Here is a 9130-nt window from a genome sequence, read left to right as displayed (position 1 = left end):
TTGAATTACCCGATTCGTTATGAATGAAACTGATCAAAAGTTTATGAGGAAAGGTGATACGGTTTTGTGTTTTTAACTATTTTGTCGGGAATTGATCGGTGACAGACTTTTTAGCACGGTCGCATAGAATTCATTCAACAAAGAAAATCATACAATTTTGCTATTTTAGAATACCGTTATAAAGCCAAATATACTTTAAGTTTTACATAATTAAAATATAATTTCTTTTCAACCGGTAGATTATGACTCTTGAAGTTAAGACTAAACTTAGGTACATTACTACTTACGTATTAAACGTGTATTTAATAAAAAATGTTATAAAAGAAATTTGATTTAAATTAATTATCTTCAATTTATTATTTGAAGATAATGTGAAGTAAAGTTAGAAATTTTAAAACTTGGTTTTTACATTGAAATACAAGCATTTCAAATCTCAAAAATTTGGTGGTATTTTTAATAAATAATAAAAAAAATCAAATAGTTCAAATAAGTTAAGTTTTTTCACTTACTCATAATAATAAAAATATCAGAATGTAACTTTTAATTTTGATTTTATACGATTTTATTTAATTATTCATGCATCTACTACATAGATTTCAAAATTTATTCTAGATTCAGTTTACCCACCCACAGGCCATGCCTGTGGGATTTTCGTTTTTATAAATTAAGTATTGCATTATGTAAAAATTGTAACAATTTTTTTTTAAAAATGTAAATATATAAATTAAATTAGGTTATTTGTCTTCTTTTAAGAATAATATTTCGTGCAGGCACCGTACGTTTCACCATATTTCCTCAACTGTCATACGCATTTTTTTTCGGCGTCTCTGAATTTGGGGTGTGCGTTATAATCTCACTAAAATTCTGTCTGATAAAATTTGAAAAAAAAAATTGACCCTAATTATTTTTTAATATGTCGGCAAGAATACATCATTATGGAATTAATTGAAAAGAAAAGTTATTTTCTATGAAGAAAAGGACAAAAACAGAGCTGCAGGACGTAAATTTCAAATACGTATACGGGAAGACGCAGGCAATGACTCTTTGAAAAGTAATGAAGAAAAACCACTGATAGTGAAAGTAAATATGTACATAATAAATCTTTTTTTAAATATTTTTTATTATGACTACGACTTTGTACTTTATAATTATATTTTTTTAAGCGGTAGTTTTTTGGTCACAATAAGAACGCGTCTTAAAATTGATGGCGTCTTACTATCGGATAAATGCGGTATGTTTCTGATTACATTCAGAGATGTCTCTATACACAAATCCCACTCCAAACTGAGAACGTTAAGTAGTTCACTATAATAATAAGTGAGAGGATCCGCTCTACAGACGGCTGCAATGTCAAACTATTTTGATGTCTCTTTCTTCTTTCCAAAGAAATGATATAACAAGAGATAACGGGTAAAGGGTAACGGATAACGAATAACGAATAACGACCGGCCGTTGCCATCACCTTGCCGTTACTTGAAGTTAGTCTTATAATATTATATATCCGAATGTTGGAGGTACTTGGCCAAATGGACGCCAGAAACTTTTACGTGGAGGGAAATTTTATTGTTTAAGTATGATTCTAAAGTATAAAAATCCATTCTTTCGTCTTCATTATAAGGAAATTTACTATGTCAGATTACTAAAGCATATTATGATTTTATATGAAATATTGTTAGTAGAATTATGCAGTATGTTTTTCAGAGAAATCTATTCCATATAAATAATATATTTATAAGAAATGTCTTCAGTAGAAATAAAATCTAGTAGATTACACACCTTTTTCTTAGAGCAAATAAAATTTATATTACTATTATTGTCATAGCCATGTTAGATGGAGACTATCCTAACCAGACGACGCTCAGTATTCATGTTCAAATTCACAAGTTTTATATTGAATACCTGGTATTAAATATGTTTACTTATTTATGCAACAAATTTATAAAAAAATCAAAAATAAATATAGCATTACAAAGTAGTACGATACGAAATATTGAATTTTTTCAAACGTTGCGGTGAGCCACAATTTCAACAATAATTCTTAAAGATACTAATAAAATAATATAAAATTATTTTAAATAAAAATGCATTTTGATTGTGATAATTTTATATTAGTTTACGTAATGATTTTTTGTATTTTATGTGTAATCATCAGTGTAACATTATGTAAATGTACAGCACGATCGAATTTTAAATAGACTTTGTCAATGTGTGCGTGACAAAAGTTTCAAAATAAATTATTCCTTTGTGTCACACACGAAATGAGTATGTTTACTTGGTTCACCGACGGGCATCACTAATACTTTTATATAATAATACAGTTTTTTTTTTTTACTTTTTTCGGGTTGTGATACTGTGGCTAGTGTCTCGGACTAACGGACCGAAGGTCCATGGTTCGAGTCCCACTCTACCCCAACTCGATTTCATTTTCTAATAGTGAGTTATTTACAACTCTTTGAAAATGTTCCTAAAAATTTAATTTTTGGGTCAATCATAAAAACGCAAATATTTGCTTTTCCTTTTAAAAAAAAATCATTTCTAACTGATGTATAGCACTGAAACCAGACAGTAATTCAATGAGTAACAAAAAAAAAGTGTTTTTCTGTATTATTATTAACATGACTGACGTAATATTGTTAATTAAAATAATCTCTCAATTTTTTTTTTTAAATCTCGCGTTAGAAGATAAATTGGGTCTATTTAATTTAAATATTTTTAAAATGCAGCGCTTGAGTGGGTCGTGCCTCATCCTCTCCTTCCCACTCCAACCATCCGCGTCCCGTTGCACATCCCCCTCTCCAAGACCCCCCCCCCTTCCATTCAACCCGTGACATGCCCGGGACATATATCGCGGGACTAAGAACCCATTCCAGATTACTTATGGATGACCTATGTCCGTAATATGAATCGCGTCTCTAAAGTATGGAGAGAAGACAAAGATGAAACTTTTTATGAAATAACGTATCGTAGATATGAAGCTTTCATAAAACATAAAGTTAGCTATTAAATAATATTGGCCTCGTGGTGTAGTGGTCAGCACGTCTGCCTCTCATGCCAGAGGTCTCCCGATTCCCGACATGGTGTGTCAATGTAGGAAATTTTAGAACCAATATCGGATTTTTTCGTCTCTGCCAACGATCGTCAGAACAGAGATGAAGAATATTTTAGAAGGGATAATATAGAAGTCTAGGCATCTACAAGGCTTATGACCTGTCATTAGCTGGCTTAAGTGGCCACTTTACACACTGTATAACATTTACTATTCAACATCTATATTTTATTTTATTTTATTTTTATTTTTGCACCACAACAGACCAGGAGGCCCAATTACAGCGGTGAATTACATCACAGAACACCCAGGCTTGAGAAAAATCACATTTTTAATTTTTGTGTTCTCACCGGGAATCAAACCCGGAACCTTCCGTGCGTGAGTCAAGCGTCTTGACCACTACACCACGGAGGCCGCCTCTATTCCTTCAATTCTTTCATCTGTTGATGCTTGTGAACTAAAAGAGCTGAAACCTTTATTTACGTAGGTGAGATTCATCTAATTGAATTATTTCACCTACATATTACATAACGCAACGCCTGATTTTTTTTCTATTTCTATACTTCTTCATGGACCAGGTGGATTAATTAAAAAATTTTGATTTTGTCCTAATGTTAATATTTACATATTACAACTGAGATGTAAAATATTTAAGAGAATATAATACAGAAGTCCAGGCATCTACAGGGCTTATGACCTGTCGTTGGCTAGTTTAAGTGGCCACTTTTCCTTAATCCAGCCGTTGTCTACAAAAATTTGGACAAACTCAAAATATAGTTAACAAAGTCTCACTAAACAGTATTAACAATGTATTTCTACAGCAAAGACAAGCATTCAAGAAGCAAGTCGTATTATCACTCCTGACTTGGGATGACAAGCTTGCCATGTCTGCCTAGATCATGCCATCTTTACCTATTCTAGATTTAAATCGATTCTAAAATTGTTTGGGTTAAGTTAATTTAATGTATTATGTATCATTAATACCAATTTATTAAGATTTTTATATATTTGGATTTTTAATTACATGCATCGTGATTTTTTTATATACGTACACGTTATTTTTGTTTGTATATTTAAAAAATGTTTATACTTTTAGAGTATTTAAAAAAATGGTTTATTCCACTGTTTTCCTTTGCATTACTAATATTGATTAATAAAGAATACCTTAAAGAAGGGAATATGGAAGTCTAAGCATTTACAAGGCTTATGACTTAGACTTCCATATTTCCTTCATTGAGGTATTCTCCATCCCTGTTGTAATTTGTTAATCTTAATGACTCCCGAGAGGGTAAAATCCAGTCTTTTGTCTACAAACATTAGGACAAACTCAAATATTGTAAGTAGTATTAATGATTATTATTTACTTTTTTTATGACACTTTACATTTTTCACACTTATTGAGTATTTATAAATCTGCGGTTTCTGTTATTTTTAAACGGTATTTTTTACAAATATCTGAGCTCTAATTACTTGTAAGTATACCTTAAAGAACGTATTTTTCTAATTTCAATAAAAAAATTATAAATTTTAAGCGAAACATAAATAAACGAACGTACGTATAATTATTGAACGTAAATGCATTATAAAAAAATATTTATATCAAGATATTTTAAATACTAAATTTTTTTTTTTTTTACTTGCAACTTATACAAGGCTGTAAATATTTCAATCCTACCTAAATCCTTTATTTTTCAAATTGTTGTCCTACGGTTCTGTGAGCAAGTCATTGTGTCAAGTGTTACTCTAATAAGTCTTTATTTTATTTGTTTCGAATACAAACAGACCTGCAGGATAAATGATTATAAATAAAAACTATGAAATATACATACATACATACATAAAAATAGTACGGCCTGCAATCCAATAATATGTATTCACTTAATTACACTACAATAAAGCGACTACGGTTTAACCATATAAAAAATAAATATACGTTACATTAAAATTAAATAAATATGAACAAAAGAAGGAGATGGTGGGAAGGAAATTGATAAGGAGTGATGAAGGATTAGTAAAGGAATGTAGGAGTGGTAAATTGCATTTGATTGAATAATTAAAAGCAAGAAAATATACAAAACGTCTTTTCTTTGTTATTTTAAATCAAGCTTGTTAGTTATCTTTTGTACCTATAATATAAAGTATGAAATATATCAATACTATTAAAATTCTTGTTAAATGCCTCACATATACGAGAGATGGTAGATGTTGATGTTTCCGATTTTAATATTACGAATGTAGAAAATATCAGAAAGCCTAGTTGATCCAGAGGGGACACGGTAGGCAAGTAGATTAATTAGTTCTGGGGAGTCAAATTTATTATTTACAATTTTGTAAAGCAGGATGTGATCAAAAATATCTCATCTGTGTGTTAATGAATCAAGGTTATGAAATTTAAAAAAATAAATATTATTTGGAAAACGCAAATGAAATTTGTATTCTACTTGTTTCGGGAATTTTTTGAACACTCTCGATTCTATTTATATTCAATTTATAAACAGGGTACCAGGATGCATTGCGACATTTAAGACATATAATATCTATATTATATATATATCTTTAGATTTTATATCTGCATACGTATACTTAAAACAAACAGCAATTTGTGTTCCATAAACAGCCTAAAACATACATCTCATCAACATCTACATTATATCGGTATCTGTGAAACTGTGAATTGTGAAGTGCTTCATAAAAGAGAAACGGAAGACTATTAAGCTGAGTACACAATTTCTATACAATCCACAACATTCATTCTGTTATCAGTGTACAAAACCTAAAAGGTATTGAGCTGACCAAACAAATTTACTGGCACATACGCACACCGTGCATGCATGAGGTATCTGGTTCCTTACCTGACTTCGTAATAATTATATGTATTTTTTAAATTAGTTTTTAACCACAACTTGATTGCCATTTTTAAATAGTGAGTTACTTTCAACTCCTTTTCAAAAAAAAAAAATAATCAAGTAAATCATGCGAACGCAATTATTTTTATTTTAGATTTTTTTAAAAATATTTATACGTTTTTATTATTTTACCGGGTTGTAATAGAATCGCGGACTAGGATTTCGTGGTTCAATAACTTAATTGCTGTTTTCTAGCATTGAAAACATCCCTTAATATTTAATTTTTTGTATAAAATTCTATCCCATTTTCATGTAAAAAATTATTGGAATATAATTAAACTCTTGTAATACAGTGATACATTCGTGCCATTAGGGGTTGACAAGGGTAAAAAGGAATATTTTTCATTTTAGGCGTACGTCGACTTCTTAATAATTTATTAAATATTGAAAAGCAAATAATCAGTGTGTCCTTTTGTGATATAAATTCCCGGCCCTCAATAATTTGAATACTTTACTTGAGTAACAAGCACGGAGTGGAATTGTAATAAAAAACCCACAATATGTCGGCAAAGACAAGGCTTATCGCTCATAAAATATTTGAAATATTACATCTTATAATAAAAAAACTTAAGTTATGACTTCGAAATCATCCCACGAGTAAAAAAGGTTTAATAATTATATTAATCCCTTTAAAAACTTTATACGCGCCGGTAATAAATAAGTCGAAATCTGAACGAATCTGAATCGCCGTTTTTTAGTCCCGACCCTCAGATAAATAATATTTGTACGAGACATTTAGACCTTTGCATTGGTAACCTGTCTTTTCTCTACTTGACTAACGCAATACTTCAATCCTTTATCTACTGTCTTCTGCCAGACGGGGCACAAATTAGGATGTCGATGTAGAGAGCTGATTAGGTTAACATTAATTTGTAATGTATTGGGTTAAAAAACGTTAGGATGGACGGAAAGGGTTTTTTGACATTGAAAGACGAATTTCTACATTCATTATTTTATAGTAAAATTATGTAGAGTTAAAAATAAATATGACTTATAACTTACTTATATAAAGACAAAATAATTGCCATGAAAAGATAATCTTAATTAAAATATGTATTATATAGGTATATTACTAAGAAATATTGAAATCTAAAAAAAAACGGTTTATACTTAACTAATTATAAAAAAATGCTGGAAATAATAACTGCGGTATGTTAAAACAATGTCATTTACCAGCAGAAATAATTTTAAAATAAATCAGATGTGTTACTTCTCTAGAAAATATCGTGTAAAATTACATATTTCTTCCATAATATTACGTGATTCCAACATAATCTGAATTTAAAAAAATTGATATCCGATCTTTTTATTAATTTGAAAAAAACTTTTATTGCATCTTTCTTTAAGTTGGTTACATGTCGCACAGTAAATGTTGCCTTTCCACCGTAAATACAATATTATGTATTCTCGTCTAGGTATAGGTAAGTGCATGTGGGCGAGTGCTGGTTTGTGAATAATTATTGTTGCAATTAAATATTTCTTTGCTTCTTGTCCATATTACGTATTTTTATTCATTCAAGCAAAGCAGGACTGTCAACGAAAATTATTTTTTGGCTTATTTGATATATTGCGTATTTAAAATAAAGCTGAAATACAAATATAAAAGACAAAATACAAAGAAAAAATATCGCTTTTTTGCGCAAGAATTGGAAAATTTAGAAAGTCCCTATCATATGCATTGTTTTATTTTTAGTTTACACCACAAGAAAAACTTGCCATAGTTTGTTATATGCTGATCGAAGAACAGTACTTCTTGGTTTCTAAACCTACGGGTCGGAACATGAAACTTTCATTGTCCAAGCGGTGATGGGGCATCAAATTATACCAATGAAATATGTAATAATTAGACACGTATAGCAACTCCATATAGCAAATATTTCATTGCCCTCAACAATTTCAGAAAAAAACAGCAAATCACGAGATTCATGCAAATATTTAAATCCATCAGTTAAAATACACGATTGAAAATGTAATGTAGATATCTGTAATAAATGCTACAAAATAAGTTCAGGGGAAAGGTATAAATATTTGGGTATACACATAGATAATGGGCTGAAATGGGAAAAACATATTGTTAAACTAACAGAAAAAATCAGATATTTATCTTATGCTTTATAAAGATTGAAAAATATTTTAACCAAAGAAAAATTGAAAATATTATATTACGCTTTAATTCCATCTTCAATTACATATGGTATAATAGGATGGGGAGGAGTCTTGGACATGCATAGTCGCTCAATCAAAATTGTACAGAAAAGTATGATTAAGATCATGTACAAAAAACATAGACTATTTCATAGTAATGAACTATACGTAGAGAGTGAAATCTTTAGTTTTAGATGATTATAGTTATTTCAGTGCCTAAAATACTTTTACATAAATAGGAAATTATTTAGCAATAATTTCAAGCGCATTAGCAATAGATCCGAGATAGTATACTGTCAGTTTCAGGTGCAGAGCTAAGTTCGCACAGAGAAACTCTTTACATATCGGTCCAAGATGTTTTCATCTCCTACCCAAGGAATTAAAAAACATTAAATATTTAATACAGTTTAAAGTAGGTTTGAGGTCTTGAATTAGCATGAAAGAAACAGATAGATACATTTAAAAAAAAATTGTAATAGTAGCAAATATTAATCTTGGTTTTCTTTTCATGGTTATGTCAGACCATATTTGTATACTTAAAACTTATAATTTTTTTTTTAAAAAATGGCCAGCTTACACGCTGAAGGCTTTGTGGACATTTTATCCAAATTACGGAATGGCTTAATTTTGAGTTCTATGTAGTTCTATTAAAAATTCTATAGAAATATATGTACGGAAAAATAAACCAATAAAAAAATATTAAAAAACATATATGTACACATAAGAAAAAGATTCAAGGAAAGCAACAAGATACGAATTAAAATGTCATATTTTATGCGCTTGTGACGTGTGTATTTAATGAAACATTGCGCCGAGGGTTTTAAAAACTTACATTTTCTCTTGTCCGATTTATTTACTTATTCATAAATACATTTGATTTATTCATTTTGAGTAGCTTTATAGTTTAATTGATCAAAACAATTATTGAATTATCAGTGTCCTTAGAACATGTAAAATTTATAATTTATTATTTAGTAACACGATATTCCACTGCCAGTTGGTAGCCTACAGAGACAGCGAGAATTTACAGAAG

This window comes from Micrasema longulum, unplaced genomic scaffold (genome assembly GCF_059751315.1).
Source record: "Micrasema longulum isolate JH-2025_06_02 unplaced genomic scaffold, ASM5975131v1 h1tg000341l, whole genome shotgun sequence".
Lineage (NCBI taxonomy): Eukaryota > Metazoa > Arthropoda > Insecta > Trichoptera > Brachycentridae > Micrasema > Micrasema longulum.
Note: the sequence above shows the minus strand (reverse complement) of the source record.